Raw genomic sequence first — 20,616 nt, 5'->3', positions numbered from 1 at the left:
AACCAAATTAAAATTATTCCCCAAATAGTCATTGGGCTGATTTTATATGCAGAATTGCTTGGCTTTTCTCAGATTTAGTTTGGTCCTGTACTTTATTTTTTTATTTATTTATTTATTTTTTAATTCAGTGACCTAGATTAGTTTTTCTTTATAAATTTTTGATCTGTGAGAAAGTTGTCATTTTACTTTCAAGAAGAAAAAACTTTTTAGTGTTCCTTTGAGAATATTTAAGCATTAAACCGTAGTAGGAAAATCATTTTTCTGTTTCTATAAATGCAAGTTATTATATAGTAATGGGCTTTTTTTATTTTTATGAAATTTTAGTTAGGTGTAGCTTATGAGCTTTTTTGTGGTTGGCAGACCAAACTAAACTTGGTTTTTGGATTTCAGTGAGAAAATATTTGACTAGTTTAGAAAAACTGAATGATACAATACATTTGTTTTCTTCTTGTTTATTTGTTAGTGTTGTCTGTTGGAGAAATTAAAGCAAAATGATTGCCTTTTTTCTTATTTCATATTACAGGAAAGAAGGAGAATTTAGACTATTTGTAAGAGTTTTTGGAGCCTTTTTTGGTTATCCTTTCTCATAAATATATGTGATAGTTTAGAAACTGACCTTGGTTTAAAGACTTGGTCCAAAGTCATTTAAGTGATTTCTAATGTCATGAAGTGGTAGACAATCTACATTCCCTCCAATTTTTGGTCCTAATTTAAATTTAATAGAAAATTTAAATAACGGACAGTTTTTAACAAACCTGCTTTTCCAATGATTTCCATTTTTCTGTTTTGTTTACTACTTTTAAGAAAGGCGTTAACTAATTTAAGGCCGAATTTTTGTAGTTTTCTGTAACACTTGGGAATATCGATTATCAAACCAGAAGCAGAATTTTCCTGGACTTAAGCCATCAAGCTGTTTTCAATTATAGGAACAAAAAGTGTTGTCTAAAAAAAGAGGGGAATCTAGTTTTTATAATATATTTTTGATTACCTGTGAAAAATCCGAAAATAATTCCTCTTAGTTTAAGAATGATGTTGTTGTTTATCTTTGTTATAGAATGTCTTTTCTGGAAATTTTGTTTTATTTGCCTTAGGAGAAGCTAGAAGGTTATATATATATTTTTAATCCTTTACACAGACTATTGAAATTGTACTTGACTATAGTGCTTTTCAGCTACCTCATTTTATTACATACAAATTGTAGAGGTAAGAAGAGATATGTCCAAAGTTAGACAATATTGCCCTTAGACTGATACAAAAGAATAGCCTAAAGAAGATCTGCTCTTTGTCTCTCATCTTAGCTAGTTCCTTTCCCCCCCACCCCCGAGGTGGGAACACAATAGTTTGAATTTCTTCTATTTTTTAAATATTTTTTTTAACCTTAAAATGCCCTTTTTCAGAAACTACAAATCTAGAGAAAACCAGTTTGACTAATACAGGTATAAACAATCAATAGGTAAAATAGCACATTTGTTGTGTGAAAATTTCTAAGATACAGTTTTCATATGTAATATATGGTGATGGACCATGTCTGTTTCTATAGGAAGGAAATTTACCAGCTTGTTCTCAGCTACCTTCCAAGTTTGTTCTGCCCTCACCCCAATCTATCCTGCCTCCCCAAATCATTTAATACCTCTTTGACTTTGAGCAAATCACTTCACCTCTAAAATGCCTCTGTTGAATTACTAGATGACTACTCCTTAAATCCCTTCCAATCTTGGTCTTCAGTCCTGTTTGTGTATCTACCAAGGCCTGGGGATGTGGCAGTCTTAGGATATGCTCACACTGACCATAGGTCCTTGAAATGTTAATGTGTAGTTTGTCTTTTTTCCTTAAGGAATGGGAAAGACACTTTGACTTTGAGGTCAGATATTAAATAAATATGACTTGATGTAATTTAAAGAGTTTACCAAAGCCTTTTTTTTTTTACTGAACAGATATGGAATAACAAACAGTAAAAATTGTTGTGTGTATCAGTGTCTTGATCTTTATAGCTTTTGCAAAATTAGATAATTTATGTAGGGGTTTTTTTTTTTTTAAACTTCATAATAGTACCTATATTTAAATAGAGAATTGGAATCTTACTAAGTAGGACATATTGCAGTTAGTTCAGATGTCAGAAAATGGCCCAAAGTTTTTCTGTTTGTTTTTACTATCCCTAGAGTAAATAAGTAATTGTGGAACTTGTCCATTATTCTAGAAAAGTTGAAATTATTTAATTATGCTTCCAGATATGACAGAGTGAGTTTCCCAGTAGGATTGTGCTACGCTTCTTGTACAAAATTAAAAGGACAGTTAGAAATGCTGTTAAATTATGTGTTCAATGTAGTTCTAGTATACTTCTGAAACAGATTGCATTTAAAATATGCTTTGGTACAGATCAGCCAACACTTCTACCTTCCTTTCCCTACTATATTGTTTATTCTTTTATGGAATCATCTCAAACACAATTAGAATGTTAAAACACGAAATAGGAAAAAAAAATCAGAACATTGGAAACAGATGTAAGCCATATTCAATATTGAAGAAGGTAATTCACATTGCTCTAAATAGATTATTTAAAAAAGATTGGTAAAGGAAATTCTGTGATTGAAGCTCCCTAGATTAATGAAATCACAGGTCAGGTACCAAAAAAAAATTTTTTCCCCAAGTATATATAGATGCTGTTATAATTAATAAAATATAATTCATTAAAGCAAAAAATTAACCAGAGAATTTTAGAGTAAAAGAGAGTATGGGAGAGTAGCTAGGTGGTGCAATAGATAGAGCACTAGCCCTGAAGTCAGAAGGACCCAAGTTCAAATCCGGTCTCAGACACTTAACACTTCCACACTTTCTAGCTGTGTGATCTTGGGCAAGTCACTTAACCCCAACTGCCTCAGGGGAAAAAAAAAAGAGAGAGAGATTATGGTTTAGCTTTTTTGTTTTATAGATAGAAGTTAATCAAAGTTGTCACTGTACCAAACTCACACAATTGGTTTGCACCAAAATCAGAGTTAGATTTGTCTTCTGGTTCCTGATTCATTGCTCTTTCTACATTGTATTAGAATAAGCAAAGAAGTCTAGAAAACACTTCTTGTGGGTTTGCCTTAATGAGTAAAATTTCTGACTTGCCATCATTATGCTGACTGATTTTTTTTTTTGTTTTTTATTTAATAGCCTTTTATTTACAGGTTATATGCATGGGTAACTTTACAGCATTAACAATTGCCAAACCTCTTGTTCCAATTTTTCACCTCTTACCCCCCACCCCCTCCCCCAGATGGCAGGATGACCAGTAGATGTTAAATATATTAAAATATAAATTAGATACACAATAAATATACATGACCAAACCGTTATTTTGCTGTACAAAAAGAATCAGACTCTGAAATATTGTACAATTAGCTTGTGAAGGAAATCAAAAATGCAGGTGGGCATAAATATAGGGATTGGGAATTCAATGTAATAGTTTTTAGTCATCACCCAGAGTTCTTTCTCTGGGCGTAGCTGGTTCAGTTCATTACTGCTCCATTGGAAATGATTTGGTTGATCTCCTTGCTGAGGATGGCCAGGTCCATCAGAACTGGTCATCATATAGTATTGTTGTCGAAGTATATAATGATCTCCTGGTCCTGCTCATTTCACTCAGCATCAGTTCATGTAAGTCTCTCCAGGCCTTTCTGAAATCATCCTGTTGGTCATTTCTTACAGAACAATAATATTCCATAATATTCATATACCACAATTTATTCAGCCATTCTTCAATTGATGGGCATCCATTCAGTTTCCAGTTTCTAGCCACTACAAATAGGCTGCCACAAACATTTTGGCACATACAGGTCCCTTTCCCTTCTTTAGTATCTCTTTGGGGTATAAGCCCAGTAGAAACACTGCTGGATCAAAGCGTATGCACAGTTTGATAACTTTTTGATGCTGACTGATTGTAATTCTCAAAGGAAACAAATATGTCTAAGATAGTTGGGGTTTAATATAGTAAAAAAAAAAAATCTTTTAAATGATACATTTATAGGCCATTTAAATGGAGTCATAGGAGGTGAGTTACTTAAAATGGAACTTGAACCATGCAGAAAGATTTATGATAAATTTAAATGTGAAAAAACAATTTCAGCTACTCCTAATGTTTTTCTATATCATAAATATGGTGGAAAGAGCACAAATTTGGCCTTAATGGACCTGTATTCAAAGTCCAGATCTGCCACTTAATATCTTTCCTCTCTAAGCATCACTTTCACCCATAAAATAAGGGGGTTAGATGAGATGATGTTTAAGATATCTTTCAACTCAAATTCAATAACCTATGGTTAAGCCCTCTGATGCTTGGCCCTATTCAGAAGATAAATTCAGTGACCTTTGTTGACCCAAGAAGGTATTGTAGGAGCCTTACCAACAAAGAATGATTCAGTGAATCATAAAACTGGAAAGAACCTCAGAGATCTTCCGTTCCTCATTTGTTAAGTGAGGAAACTTTAAGTCCAGAAATTTTAAGTGACTTGTCCAAGATCACCCCAGTAGTAACAGAGCTGAAATTCAAATGCCATACCTCCAGACCTAGCTTTCTTTCCACTGCCCTATACAACATCACTGAAAGGTGAAAACTGTTTCCTGGACCTTCCTCTCTGAAAGCCTTTTGGATTTCTCTCCATCTCTGCTCTGTATTCTCATCATTGATTCACATGGAGTCTTTATACTTCAATGCACAGGGATAGTCTTAGCATTTATGGGAAATGGGAAAGAATTTTTCCCAGAAATGAATATTGTTCTCTGATATTTGGACTGGCATTTCTCCTGATTCATTGAGCTTCTGCAATTTTGGACATTTCAGATAATTATTATTTTTCCCCACTCCAAAACAATGAGGATCACCATTTTGAATCTTCTCGGCTACTTATTAGCTCTGTGACCTTCACAAGTCACTTCCCCTGCTTGAGATTCAGTTTTCTTATCTATTAAGCAGATGATTCCTAGGGTTTTACTCAGTTAAATCCTTTGAGTTTCAGTAGCAGGCTCCTTTTCTTTGAACCCTCCCGTTTAGAATTCATAGAGGTATACTTTATCATTTGAGTCTTCTAGTTGCCATTCTCTAACCCAATATGTCCTTGAAATAGATATTCCTCTCTATATCTGTTCATTGCCTCGGGATACATAAAATTTGTTCTGGTGAGGGGATGGGGCTTCTTTTTTTCACCTTACCTTTATTCAAATCAAATAATAATAGCAGCTAACTGTGCTTACTATGTGCCAGGCACTGTGCTAACCACTTTAAAAATTATTTGATCTTTACAACAGCCCTGGAAGCTATTATTTTCCCTATTTTACAGCTAAGTAAACCAAGGCAAACAGATTAAGGGCTAACCCAAGGTTTCCATGTGAATTCCATAACAATAACCAATCACCTTTAAGCACCTCCTTAGTGCTAGGCATCTATATTAGTCATCAGGGATACAAAGGCAAAAGTAGGAAAAGTCTTTGTTCTCAAGAAATTTGTATTCACTGAAACAGCAAGATTTTACAATGATCAATTCTAATGAATATGGCTCCTCTCAACAATGAGACTTCAGGCCAGAACCAATAATCTTGTGATGGTGAGAACTAAGTTTCTTATGACTTTAAGGAAGTTACTTGCCTTTTCTGAGCTTCATTTGCTTCCTCTTTAATAAGTGATGATAGTGATAATGACAAAAGCTTTTTCATCAGTAGCAGGCGCCTTTTCTTTGAACCCTCCCATTTAGAATTCTTAGCTATACTTTCTCATTTGAGTCTTCTGGTTGCCATTCTCTAACCCAACCTGCCCTTCAAATAGATCTTACTCTCCATACCAGTTCATTTTCTGGGGGTCTGTAGGAGTATTTTGGTGAAAAAAAGGGGTTTCTTTTTCTCATCTTACCTTTATTCAAGCCAAATAATGATAATAACTAACTGTGCTTATTATGTGCCAGGAACCGTGCTAAGCGTTTTACAAATATTATCTCACTTGATCCAACAACTCTGGAAGGTAGGTGCTTTTATTCCAATTTTGCTGCTGAGGAAACTGAGGCAAACAGGTGAAATGATTGCCAAGGATCTCACTTCTAGTCTGAAGTCAGATTTAAACCCAGGTCTTCTGAACTCCAAATCCAATGCCCAATTCACTATGCTGTTTAAAGTTAGGGGGTGGAATTAGATGGCTTCTAACCCCCTTGCAATTCCAATATTCTATAATCTGATATAATTTCTAACTCTGATACTATGAAATTACATGTTCTGTAGCTAATTACTTTTTTTTATTAATATGAATTGAATATATATATTTTTTAAATCAGATAGAGTAAGGTATGTTTCATCATCTCTATGTCCTTGGCCTTGAATTTTTTAATGAGGGAAAAATGCTGTGCCTGGTTTGCAGGCAGGTGTTATCTCTAGAATAGTGCTAAATTTTGAATGGGGCAAGAAGGTTTAGTTCTTAGACAACTGCTACTGTCAGAGTGAGATCCTGAGTGAAATATTCCTTTGTATTCTTTGCCTCTGTAACCATCTGAATAAGGCTGTCACCCAAGGCCTAATGCCATTCTGAACAGATTAATAAAGACTGAGCATAACAGTGGCCACTGAAGTTCAAGTGAATTTAAGTGCTCCAGGACTACAAAAGAGTGGATTTGCCAATTCTAAATCAGAAGACCCTATTTCATTGTTGACATGACAGAATATTTAAAGGGAAGGAAGAAACAAGCACATGGTGAAACAAATGTTATCAGTGATTTATTAAGCACCTACTATGTTCTAAGCATTTTGCTAAGTGCTTTACAAATATTATCTCATCATTTGAATTGAGAACATATTCTCTACTTTAGAATCAGCCAGAATTGATAACATTGCAACAATAATGCACCATCAACTGGCCCAGAAAGGCCTAAAGAATTATAGTAACACAAAGAGTAGGGGAAATTCTGGGAGGCTGGAATCCTGGAAATGAATCTTAGCCAAACCAAAAATCTGGTCAGAGATAGGGAAATCTTACGAGAAAACTAATCACACTAGGACCAGATTCGATAAAGCAGGGATATCATTGGAGTAAGACAGTACACAAAGTAAATATAAAGGATAAATTTTTTCCCTCAATTTTAGCAATGCATAATTGTTTTGCTCCCTTCTTTTAATAGAGAAGTGAATAACTTTCTCTTTTACAAAGCCATTGTGAAGAATATTCTTACAGTCATTGTAATGTGGTTGGTAGTTCAATATTGGGGTTTTAAAAAAATAATGAATACATTCAAAATGCATATCCTGGTAACTAATTCACTTTGAGTACTTTTGTACTCAGTAATTTTATTGAGCAATTTACACTGACCATCTTGTTTAATAAAATGGACAAATCTAAAATCTAATAGACTAAAATTATAAATAATTTAGTCATACAATTTATTAATAGCTGAAGGATACCTGAAAAAATTGTCTTCATCTTAAGGTAAATGAATACTTAACCATCCTAGGTTGGTTTAGATTGTATATTCAAGAAGACACTAAGACCTGGAAATTTCTTAACATTCGGTAGTTGTCTGTAATCCAGTCAATTGAGAATATTCCATCTGTGGAAACTAAATTTCTCTTAATAAGTGGACACATAGAATAATCTCCTATCCTTCTTACAGAAAACTCTTCACAAACTCAAAAGACAAAATTCAAATCATGCTTTAAATTAAGCCTTTTCTTCCTTGGACTACAGTTCTTTGACCTTTCCTCATAGGACCTATTCCTAAGTGTTTGTTATTGCAAAAGAATGTAAATGGTTATTATAGTTAACTGGAAGCCATTAGTCTTGTGTAACCAGCTTAGTGACTCTGTGCATTTTGTGTTTATTCCCATCCTCAGTGGGATTTGAGGATTCTGTTTTTTTGGAAGGATTTTGAGTTAACTGTTAGTGTAATTTTCAGCTCATGCACAGTGATTGCTTTTAGTTAATGTGTTACATTTTTTCCTTCAAAAGACTAGAAAATGTGAAGTGGGAAATTTTAAAGAGCAATAAAATAAGCTTCATGTAATTACAATATTGTATTTGAATGAGCACAACTCCAAATCTGATGATTTAGATCACCAGAGTGAGAGATTAAAACTTTGCCTTTTGTATGCATGTCTTTTTCCTTTTAATTATGTGATTAAACAATATCACGAGCAAATATTCATCAGCTGAGGCATTGTATCATTCTCAGTTTGATCATCTGGACATTTTTTTGTTTCCTTTCTATGCTTTTGTATTTTTTTGTATCATCACTCAGGGGGCTTCAGTATAATATATCAAAGCTCAAATTTATAAAACTTATAATGAATGGGAACAGAATCCTGTTTTTAATAGTCTTTTCCAACAATTGGCTCTGTTTCTTCTGGAACATTTGCAGTAATTTGCCTGCAGGATCTTTGTCCCAGAATAAATATTGTTTCTGTTTATATGCCACCCACAATTTGGCAGGATATAACCAGGCCACTTGGATGTTAGCCCCAAAAAATCCCTAGTCAAACTCATCTAGTTCTTTCTTGCTAGTCTAGGTATGCAAGATAAAAATGTGTATTTTAGAAGTTCAAAAATAAGATTCTTCCCAAGTCATTTTAATCAATGTTAGTCATGTTGCACTAAGAACTGATTAATACCAACACATTATTATATATAATGCTGTAAAGATTACACAGAGTACTTCGTTCATATCTACTGATATGAGATGGATGATAACAATATTCTATAGAAAAAAGAATGGGGACAGGGGGGTCCAGGAAGTTCAACAAGTGTCCAAGATGGATTTGTTCTGATCAAGCACTGCTGGGATCTTTTCCCTTGACCATTCCATCTCTCTTAATTTTCCTAAAAGGAAAAGGTGTAGCATCTTTTTTATGTTAGTTTGTAAATGTATTAAAAATGTTGCCATTTTTTTCCCTCAAAGTTTGTGCTGAGTATTAGGCACTGGCTCGACATTCAGCTTCTCTATGTAGTTAACCTTTTTTTAATCTGTAAAATAATGATAAAATACTACTCATATGTAGAAACAGTAGTGAAAATAATGATTTATAACTAGCATGTCTAGGCTCCTTTGGAAAATAAATTTTGTTCAAATTACATTACAGTAGCACAAATAGTGTATGTAAAATGTTTTAAAATAGGTTGTTCCTAAAGTAAATAACTGCTCCTTTGATAATTTTTTAATATCTATTAATTTGCTTAGTGAACATCTTTTTTCTCTTAGTACAAAGGTGAAGTTTAGCCCCGGCCCTTTTTTAAATTGCGTGTTGCAAATTCTGAATTGATAAATTGTCTAGCCAGATCATCTTTTAATCCAAAATATTTTTAAAATTTGTTTCTTAAATTATCCCAATGACATTGAAGATATTGAAATCTTTTAACAACTAAGAAAGTTATTTTTATCTTTTAAATTTGATGTGCCCTAATTCTTCCCTTCTTTCCACCTTTTCCACTTAGAGAAACTCACTTCATTTTATAGGCATTATAAAAACCATTATTAATGTTACCCTCTCAGCATATTTCTCCTAAACTGAGTTTCTCAGGCTGTAGCTTTGCAATACACGTATGTAGTATATACCTTTTGGTGACATTCCTATTCTTTATGCTCATTTCTCCTCCCATATTAAAAGGTATAACCTTTATTGCTTTTTTTCCCCTAGAATTTCCTGATCTACAACTAGATTTACATCAGGAGCCAGGTTTAAATAGAGAAGTATTATTATTATTGGACTAAAACAGAGAATCCCAAGCTTGTTTCCTATTGCTGTTACTCAATTCTGATGTAATTTGGAGTTAGTTATTTTCTTTGCAACTCAATTTCCCTATCAGTTTTGTTTTGTTTTTAAGAAAAAGAAACCCATCGTTTGACAAGTTTATAATACTGGTGATGGTGTAAGTAAAGAACTTAGATTAAACTTATTATATTGTTCATTTTTATTTTATCTTCAGGAGACTGAACCTTGTTACATGTCATATCTGTTTCTTAGATTACTAAGTTTTTTTTCCCATTTTCCTCAGTTTTAATAAAACTAAATAAGTTTTCTGCCAACATATTAGTGAAACAAACTCCTCAAGGCAGGTTTTTTATTTATTTATTTAAAAATGAAGTAGAAAGGAATATAGCTCAGTGTTAGGACAAATGCTTGTCATGTATGAGGCTCGGGAATTGATTCCCCCAGTACTATGGAAGGATTAGTGGGCACATTAGTTCAATTGCAGTACAATTCTGCCACTAATTTGCTATATGACCCATGTCATCTCCCTGATCCTTGGTTTTCTTGTAAGTAATGGGGTAAAGCTTGATGAACTTCAAGATGTCTTCCAGCAATAATTTTTTTTGATTATATGGTAGCAACCAGGAGATTACTCTGTGTGTGGAATGAAACATTTTTTTTTCCCCATGAAGTTCACTATTAGGATAAGATGACTAAATGATTTGAACATGGAAAAGCTTAATGGACACATCAGGAATATATCCATCTGGAAAACTAGTTAACTTAACAGATTAACCTAGGAAACATTGATCATATCTGACAAATGGAAATTAAATCAAAAAACTTCCTTTGTATATAGATTACAATAGACATTTTAACCACAAGCATATTTTATGACAAAAAGTTTCTCATAACTGCCTTTGGATGAAATGTCTCAGATGCTTAAACATACTAGATTATTTACCTTTTCTTTCCTCTGATATCTGTTTTCTAGTGTGTTCCATGAAATCTTTATAAATATTAGTGATTGGGGCAAGAGTTCATCTGTAATCTTTCTTTGTGGGGGGGAAAAAAAGTAATGTTCAATTCTGTTTTACATGTAAGTACATAAATATTTAGCTTCATAGTCATATTCAGAATAGCTTCATATTCAGAACATAATTCTATATGTCACTCTTCCCCTTAACCTCCCCCCCCCTAAAAAAAAAAAGCCTGTTGGAAACCAGGAATTTCAATAAACGTTTTAAAATTATGTAAAGTATTGTTTTTGCTTCTTTATAAAATAATTTACTCATATCAGTTGTAGTATCAGTGTGTGAAACCAGTTTGAGCATATTCAGTTTTTTAACTATCTTAATTCATAGAGTGGAAAAGGACCTTAGAAATCTGCTCTGCCTACCTCATTTACAAATGAAAAAACTGAAGGCCAGAGAGTATAAGTGATTTGCCCAAAGTCACAAAGACAGATAAAGTGTCCAGAAATTTAACTTGGGTATTTTTAATTCCAAGTTCAGTTTTTTTGGTTTTTTGTTTTTTATGTCTTCCTACTTCTATTTAAGAAGGTGTAGCGGAAATAGTGGCTTTGGGATTTTACCTTGAAAACTTGAATGCTTTTATTTAAAAGGAGGTATTATGTATATTGGTTATAAGTTCATAACCAACAATAAGAAAAATTAGCAAAAAAAAAAAAAAAAAAGAAAAGAAAAGAAAAATTAGCTTCCACATATGACTTGCTGAATTCTCAGGTGTAAATAATGAATCTTTTCTGTTTTTTTGGATTCTCTTTGGCAGATCTTTCCAGTGTAGTATTTCCTATCACCTAGTGATTCCAGTTAACTAATGTTTCTAGCTATCAATCCCCCCACCTTGCCCTACTAGATATAATTAGCAATGTAAATAATATTTGAGACTGCCTTATAATTTCTGGGGAAATATGTATAGTTTCCCGTAGTGTACATTAATATCTAAATTCCTGGTGTCCTAAAATTGGAAAAAGCACTCAGTATAATTTTTAATCTATATAGATAAAGACAGCATGGAGTGGTGACTGAAGAGCCAGCTATTGAGTAAAAAACCTGGGAGTGAGTCCCACCTCTGACACCCACAGGCTGTGGAACTTTGTAAAGATCATTGCTCTTCTCAGTGCTTAAGCTGACAATGCTGTGCACTGGTAGAGAAGATTACTTACTAGGAATTATCTACACCTGTGAAATTAACAGCTCTAGATTTAAAAAAAAAATTTAATAGAATCAAATGTATGATTTTAAATTGTAATAATTTTATGTTTCTCTTGTTTGTGTTCCTTTTGACAAACTTGCCTAAATCAGGATCATAATTGGCAGCATTAAGTCCTCACAAATAATTAAGTGCTTAAAATGCAAAGCACTCTAATTCCACTATCACTTGATTCACAGCAACCCTGTAAAATAAGTACTGGGTAATATCATCCCCATTTTATAAAGGAGAAGACCGAGGCTCAGAAAAATTGTGGTTTATCCATGGTTACACAATTTATTACCAAACGGAATTTGATGTGGGTCTTCCTTAATCCTAATACAACATCTTTCCACTATACCATGTTGCCCATCACTATGAATACAGTGAAGATTTTTTTTTAGAAGTTAAAGATGGAGACCATCATGACAGACTAGAGGGAAGCAATACATTTAAGCCTCTTTCCACAGTTCCTCCTAGACAAATCTATAAAATTCAGCAGACCAAATCATAATGGAGGAAAAAAAAATACTGAGAATCTTTTGTCTGGCCCAAATCAACACAGAGAAAGAAGTTGGCAAACATTGGCATCAGGTTTGGAGCAATCCAGTGCCCCAGGAGAAGGCATTCACCAGTACAAAAGGACATCTTAGACTTATATTAGAGAGCACTAGAACAAAAACAGATGCTAACTGGAAGTTTAATCACCCACTACCCAATCCTCGGTTGCAGATACAAAACAGAATGAAAAGAGGACCTGTGCCCATCAATTCAATGGCTTCCCAGGAAGGCTGTGGAAATTATACTGAGAAGTAGGAAGTTCAAAAGGCTATGTCAACTGTGGTGTGGCTCAGACCCCAAGCTCAGACCTGGTTTTCAGGTTCTCACTTTTATCATATAGCCCAGCTGGCAGAAGAATAACAAGGTAGAAAGTCCAGACCAATCTATAATTCTGCCTCCTTCCACCCTACTCCTCCCCCAGGCAGTTAGGGTCAAGTGATTTGCCCAGGGTCTCATAACTAGTAAGTGTGAAGTGCCTAAGCCCATATTTGAATTCAGGTCCTCACGACTCTAGGGCTGGTGCTCTAATCCACTCCTCTCACTAGCTGCCCCAGTTCTGCCACTTTGAACCAACAACTTTTTAGCTGACTGATAAAAGAGCCCTGTAGAATTCTGTGCTTGTATAGACTCAAAAGACCAGGCCAGGACCTCCTTTTGGAAGAATTGAGAGCTTTCAAGTGTCCTCAAGATCCTGAAATAATGTTACATTCTTTTGTATCATTGCGTTATACCCAAGAAAGAAGCAAAAAAAAAGTCCAGTTCAGACTTGATGAGTGATAGAGCCCAGCCCTAATATCAAGTCCAAAGTCAAGAAGTAGACTGGAGGAATAGGCAAAATAATAATAATTCCACCATATTGATGTTTTATGGGCAGGGTTGCCCAAGACACCAAGGCAGATGATAATGATTCCAAAACAGGTACAAAGCCTCAAAGAAAGATGCACACACATAGTTGGAACTCAACTAGAATTCCTGAAAGAGATAATACAAGGGTTAAAAAATGTCTTTCTAAATGGAATGAGAGCTCTTGAGGAAGTAATTGGAAAAGAAATTAAGGTTTTAGAAAAAAGAATTTGGAAGGGGAATTAACAGCTTGGCACAAAAGATTTAAGATCTTGCCCATGCAACAAACTCCCTGAAAATTCAAATGGACCAAATAGAACCCAATGACTTCATGAGACAATAAGAAATATTAAAATTAAGTCCAAAAGGCGAGAAAAAAAAAGGAAAATATAGGGGGGAAAATAGCTGACCTGGAAAATAATTTAAATACCAAAGAACCAGAGTTAGGATCACACATGATTTAGCAGCCACTACTTTAAAAGGGAAGAAAACTTGGAATATGATATTCCAGAAGGAAATTATTGTGGGCTTATAGACAAGAATAATTTGCCCAGCAAAACTGAATATAATGCTTTGAAGAGGAAAATGGACCTTTAATGAGCATTATTGGACCTTCTGAGCATTCCTGTTGAAAAGACCAGAGTTATGTATGTATAAGTGGACCAAACAAGAGTAAATTGCTTTCATTCAAATATGGGGAGTTAGTACATGTCCCCGCTGAACCCTATCATCATTCAGTTTCCTAGGAATCTATTTAGACAAGGAATGGGAGTGATTCTGTTCTTTCATGATGATCCTAAGAAAATGATAGAGAAAAAGGGGGAAAAGATACACTAGGAAGAAAGGGAAAAGAAAGAAAATGGCCTAACATAATTGGGCTGCACAAGTAAATGTCTGTATAAACTTGCAAGAGGAAGTGGAGAGAATAGCTGATATTTAAATCTTACTGTCATCTAAACTGATCAGAGGAAATATACACATATTAGGTACAATTTTATTCAACAGGAAAATGAGTGGAATGCAAGAAATGGGGAAGAAATTTAGAGAAATGTTAGAGGAATACAGGGATGAACACTAAGCAAAATGTACAATGAACAAAATATACAGGATATGTGAAAATATATACCTGTACAAAAATATAGGTCTTTCTGTGATGGCACAGAATGGGGATCTGGAGTGCCTGCTAAATTGGGGAATAACTAAACAAATTATGGTATAGAAATGTGATTTAAAAAAAAAAAAAAAACTATTGTGCTGAATTCTTATCAGCGTAATGAACAAGTAGGATGCCAAAGGAATCCTGCTACCTACCTCCTTTTAGGTCAGGGGTGGGGAAACTTTTTTCTGCCAAAGATCATTTGGATATTTATAACATCATTCATAAGCCCTACAAAATTATCAGCTTAAAGAACCCAACCAGTGGGAGTTGTTGTCACCTATGGTTGCCTTGGTAGAGCCAGACCAAATGATTTTGTGGGCCTTATACAGCTTACAAGCTGAATGTTCCCCACCCTTGTTTTAGATGAAGAGCTCAGAATGCAGAATAAGAATTTTTTTTTTTTTTTTAAGAAATGGTTAATGTGGACATTTGATTGACTATATTTCTAATGAGTTTTGTTTTTCTTGTGTTTTCAATTTGAAGTGGACAGATGAGGTGGTTCTTGGTTGATTAAAAGAATTTTTTTTAATTAAACATTTAAAAATTAAAAAAGAAATTGAAGATAGTTGGTCCTGCTGTCTGAGATTATCTAATCTTGGTTGTACAGCTAGGAGACCTTTTTGTAAGACATATAAGTTAAGCAAATAGAGAGCTGCTGGGAAAACTGGAAAACAGTTTACAGAAATTAAGTTTAGATGCACATCTTATATCATCTATACAATGAACTAAAAATAGATGCACAATCTTAATGTGAAGTCAAACTATTATTTTAAAAATAGAGAATGACTCACTCTGTTGTTGTTTGCTTGCATTTTGTTTTCTTAATTTTTTTCCTTGATCCGATTTTTCTTGTGCAGCAAGATAACTGTATAAATATGTATACATGAATATGTTATAATGTTAAATCCAATATAACATGTATTGAATAACCTGCCATCTAGGGGAGGGGTTGGGAGGAAGGAAGAGATAATTTGGAACAGAAGGCTTTGCAGGGCTCAGTTTTGGAAAATTACCCATTCATATATATTTTGTAAGTAAAAAGCTTTAGTTAAAAAATAAATAAATACAAAATAGAGAATGAAATCAAGAACCTTTTGCAACTGGTACCTTTTGTATTTATGGATAGGAGTAGACCAAAAAGAAATCTAAAGAGCATCATAGAAGAAAACAAATGGACAGTTTTGGTTATTTAAAATTGAAAGCTTCTGTAAAACAAAGTCAATGGAATTAAAATTAAAACAGTTAACTGTAGATAAAAATTTTCCAAAGCAACTCTCTTTGCTAGAGATCAGATATTTAAGATCTTATACTCACTGATTTGACTATTAAAGAACATGAGCCATTCCCCAAGAGATAAAAGATCACAAGATATGAACATATCTAGTCCACTATAGAAGAAATCCTAGCTTAACAACAATTATATTCTTTAAATTTTCCAAAAAGCTAAAAAGAGAAATTCGAATTAAAACATCTCTGAAGTTCCACCTCTAAACATATCTGAATGGCAAAGATGGCCTAAAAATGACTTATTTCAGGCACTGGAAAGTTGGTTGTTATTTCTCCTTTATTATTTAAAAGGATTAATGACATCAACAGGGCAATTTAAATTAAGTGAAGTAGAGCTGTGCAAAGTCCTCAACTTCATTCTCTTCCTGAGTCAAAGTCCAGTGGCAAGACTACAAGTGGTGACGTAGGATGCAATGGATGACTCTCACCCTGTTCTATTGATGGAGCTGGTCCCAGCACTTAAAAAAGAAATTTAAAATCAATTCCCCTACATGTTGTTAATATAATCACCATATGTATAATTACCGCACTTGTTCATGCCCTTTGTTAAAAATGTTCAATTATTCTGAAAAGTCAATCTTATATAAGATTGCTCCAAACTGTTAATAGTATGAGAAATGCAAATAATGTTTCACTTCATACCGAACAAATTGGCAAAGATAAGAAATGGAAATAACCAGCATTGTGATTTGGTCAGACCACTCTGCAAAATAAGTTGCAATTAGGCTTTTTTTGTTGTTTTTTTTAAGGTGAAATAGTCATTCCTTTTTACCCATGGATCCCACTCTAGACATATATTCTTAGGAGATCATAGGTTAGTGTATTTGATCCTTTGCCAAGGGTGATTGTGAATTGTTTCATTTGATCCTAAAAGCCACCTTCTGAAGTAGGGGCTACTTTCCTGTCACTGACCTCTTGGAAAGTGAAGTGAGGAAAGTTTCATATGTACCAAAATATTCATAGCAGTGGTTTTGTGGCAGCAAAGAATTAGAAATTAATAGATTCTTGATGGTTAAAGAAATCGCAGTACTTGAATGTAATAGGATATTACTTTACCATAAAAAATTATGACTGAAGCATTCAGAAAAATATGGGAAGATTTTATATGAATCAATGTAGGATGGAGTAAACATGTATAACAAATGCAATGACTACCATAATTGCAAATGGAAAGATGAAGCAAATTTAATTTTTTTAAATTTGAGTGGTCAGATTTGGCTCTAAGAGTTGGGGAAAATGCACTTCTCTCTTCATTGAGGAAGTAGAGGTCTATGGGTATAAAATATTCTATATATTATAAGGATCAGTATGTTTGATTTTTGCTATACTGATTTTTTTTCCTCTTTTGAAAGAGTTTACATGCAACGTCTTGCTAGATAGGAGATTGGGGGGGGGGGGGAAATCTAGTCAGGAGATACTGTAAAAGCAAAAGATAGTGATAAAATCTAAAGACTATATACCTAACTGTAATGTTCTGGTTAGCTTTCCGGAGGTCTTGGGATCAGCCTTCTTTTTAGCAGAATAATCACCACGAGAATAATCAAGGAGTCTAAATTCTTCATCATCTCCTTCACAGTTTGTCTCCTTCACTTGGGCTGGATAGCTTTCTGGAGGCCTTCAGACAGGATTTGGTCTCAGTGGGAAAATGAAGGAGGACAGGCCAGCCACTACAGTGCTGGGAGATGGAATGTCTCTCTCTCCCAGTCCTTTTTGGCTCTTTGATACCTATGATGATGTACTTGTAATAGAGTATATGTCTTGTAGAGCTATATTAAGTACTAAGTACATGTAAAACTAGATAACTATTGTGTTATCAATTCCACTGAGTTAACACCTTGTTATAGGACTATATGATTGATTTATCATATCATATCAATCAATCATACTGAGCATTAGGTATATTTCTCCAAAGTTCTGCCCTTTACACCTAACAATAGATATTATGGTGTCACATTAAAGCATATCAATTTATATTGTATAGGAAGCTAAATTAAGTAACCTTGGTAAACAGGAGGCCATAAGGTATGAAAGCAAGTAGTTAGACTCAGAAAAATCTAGGATCAAGTCCTGCTTCTAATGGAAGGTTCTCTAAGTAATGGATAGGGGGAATGGGGTGGGGGTGGGGGACAATAGGATATATTCAGAAATGAAAACTACAGAAGGCATCATTTAAAATAAACTTTAAAAAGACAAAGCCAATATAGTGTTATAGAAAGATTGCTAGAATAAGTCAAATTCACATTCTAGTTCTTTGGGCTTATTACTTGCTTTATTTCCTCTATGACCAACTGCCTGTTTGCAATTTTAAACTGAATGTCCCATATCCATCTCAGATTCCAAAACCAGAACTAATTATCTTTCTCATAAACCATCCCCAGTGAATTTCTGTCAACAGCCTCAGAATGTGTTTGCCTCCTCACTTTCCTTACATAACCAAGTCTTGAAACAGAGTGCTAGATTTGGAGTCAGGTAACCTGTGTTTGAATCCTGGCTTTGCTGCTTACTAGCTGTGATAGAGTTGTTGATTGATGGTGTGACCTCAGTTAAATCTTTAGGCCTCATTGCTATCAGCTGTAAAGTGAGGAGGGGTTAGGGGTGGGGACTTTTCCGTTAGCGGATCTCTTATGATAACCTAGTTCTAAGTCGACCTCTTAGGAACTTCATTTTACTCATTTGTAAAATGGAGTTTGACTAAATTGCTTCTGAAATTCCTTTCAGCTCAGAGCTAAGAACTCTTATGAGAAATACTGATGTATCAAAAATTTAAATCAATTGCTCGATTCTAGTGGCTTTCTATTACTTCCAGGATCAAATATAAAACCTGTTAAGCTTTTTTTAACCTTCCTCATCTCCCTACCTTTCCAGTTTTCTTATATTATAACACTTCCCCACATACTTATGGATCTAGCGATGTTGGCTTCCTTGGTATTGCTTGAGTGAAGTCACTCCATCTCAGTTCTAAGCAAATTGAAATCAGCCAGTTTTACTAGCTGGCTTCTAGTCCTCAAATGCTTTACTTCCCCATTCTCTGCTTGATTTTCCTAGCTATCTTCAGTTGCCAGCCAAAGTCCCATCCTCTACAAGAAAAAGCTTTTTCTAATCTCCCTAAATTCTCCCTTTGTTGATTATTTCTAATTCATTGTCTATATCTTGTTTGTAGTTGTTTTCATATATTTCCCATTAGACTGAAATTCTTGTTCAGGGACGTCCTTTATGTACCTCTACTTCATAGTAGGTGTTTAATAAATGTTTATTGACTTAGTCATCTTTACAGCATTTAAATAAAATATAACATTTATTTTGTTCTAACAGAGCATTTTGTGGATATAAAAAGTACTATGGCCAGTATGTACACTATCCACTCCCTCCCCCTCCCCCAATTTTTTTGTTCTTAAAAGTAATTTATCTCCAAAGCAAATAAGTTGCCCAGACAGTTTTCACCACCCACTAACTCTTGAATCAGCAATCAGGAGCCACAGTGAGAGTCATAAGCCTAAGGAAATAACCTATTCCACTAAAGTCATCGTGTTCCCTCTTTTACTTGCAGTCATTTTCCCACCATGCAAAACTATGAGATTCTTTTATAAGACACTCAATTGTGACTCATCCAGATTTCATCACATGCTTTGGTTTCTTCTCATAAGTGCACAGTCAGCTGCTTGTCTTTTGGATGATCATTGCAGTCATGGTTACTCCCACCTGCTTATGAATCACATTTACCATTCTTTATGCTTAAAATAGCCTCTTTAACAATAATTTGTTACCAAACACCAGACATTGTGTAATAGATGAACCATAACATGGACAGTTGTAAAATGTTATATACCCTGAAGAGTCAGTTTTCTCAGTACTTAAAAAAGATTCAGAGGCCATGACATTGTTTTCTTAAATTCATCACACCTTTTTTTTTTTTTTTTTTTTTTTTTTAAGTTTTAAGTGGTTTACCTAAGGATCCAGAATCCCCTAAATCAAGTACAAATCAGGTTCCCTGACTGATTTTAAATCCTGTGTTTTCACTATATTAGATAGACAGAATGTATACTACAGATAGGCAAAAAGCCAGTATCTACAGGAACAGTTGCTCATATTTATATTGTGTTTCACAGTTTACAGAATGTTTTGGTCATAAGTCTGTGGGGGAAGGAAATATTTTACCTCTATCTAAAGTTTTATGTCTATCTTATGAATAAGGAAACTAAGGCTCAAAAAATTTCACTATGATCTTATGGCTGTATATTGTGCTCATGGTTCCACAGTTGGTGCAGTGGACTACTCAGAGTCTGGGGTTAATATGTTTAATAAAAATATCCTGTGATCATTAGGGATAAAAGCATTGTAAACTAGTAAAAAGCATTTTACAAAAAGATAAAAGCAAATAAGCACCCTAGAAGGACAGTAAAAGCAATTCCCTGACGTTGAAACCTTACAGCTTCCACCAAGCTATTAAAACTATCTATATACTCCTTGTCAAAAAAGCTCACAACTAAAACTACAGTCAATCTGCATGGAGCAAGGTTAACTCGAACGATCCTGGATCTGCTTCACAAAGTCTTTGAGCACATAGGAGAGAAGATGGGGGGAAAGGAAGGAAAAAAAATTGGAACACAAGGTTTTGCAAAGGTGACCCTGGAAAAGACACTTTTAACCTCTATCAGCTTCAGTTTCCCCTAATTGTAAAATAGTGATCAAAATATCTTCTACTTCTAGGATGGTTGTAAGGATCCACTAACATATGTAAAGGACTTTTAACACAATGCCTGGCATATAATAGGTGCCTAATCAGTGCTTTTTTTTTTCCTTCTTTTAACTGCCAGCTACAATTCATTCTTATCACTCAATTCTATTGCAACATTAAT

The 20,616-nt window shown here is 34.2% G+C and overlaps 1 protein-coding gene across 6 annotated transcripts in view; it reads left to right on the top strand.

Moving 5' to 3' along the window:
- CBFB (core-binding factor subunit beta) overlaps window positions 1-20,616 on the top strand; it is a 90,007-nt gene that overhangs the window by 9,180 nt on the left and 60,211 nt on the right. The window lies entirely within an intron of this gene.

The sequence above is a fragment of the Sarcophilus harrisii genome, chromosome 2, assembly GCF_902635505.1.
Source record: "Sarcophilus harrisii chromosome 2, mSarHar1.11, whole genome shotgun sequence".
Lineage (NCBI taxonomy): Eukaryota > Metazoa > Chordata > Mammalia > Dasyuromorphia > Dasyuridae > Sarcophilus > Sarcophilus harrisii.
Note: the sequence above shows the minus strand (reverse complement) of the source record. Positions and strands in the feature narration are given on the sequence as shown.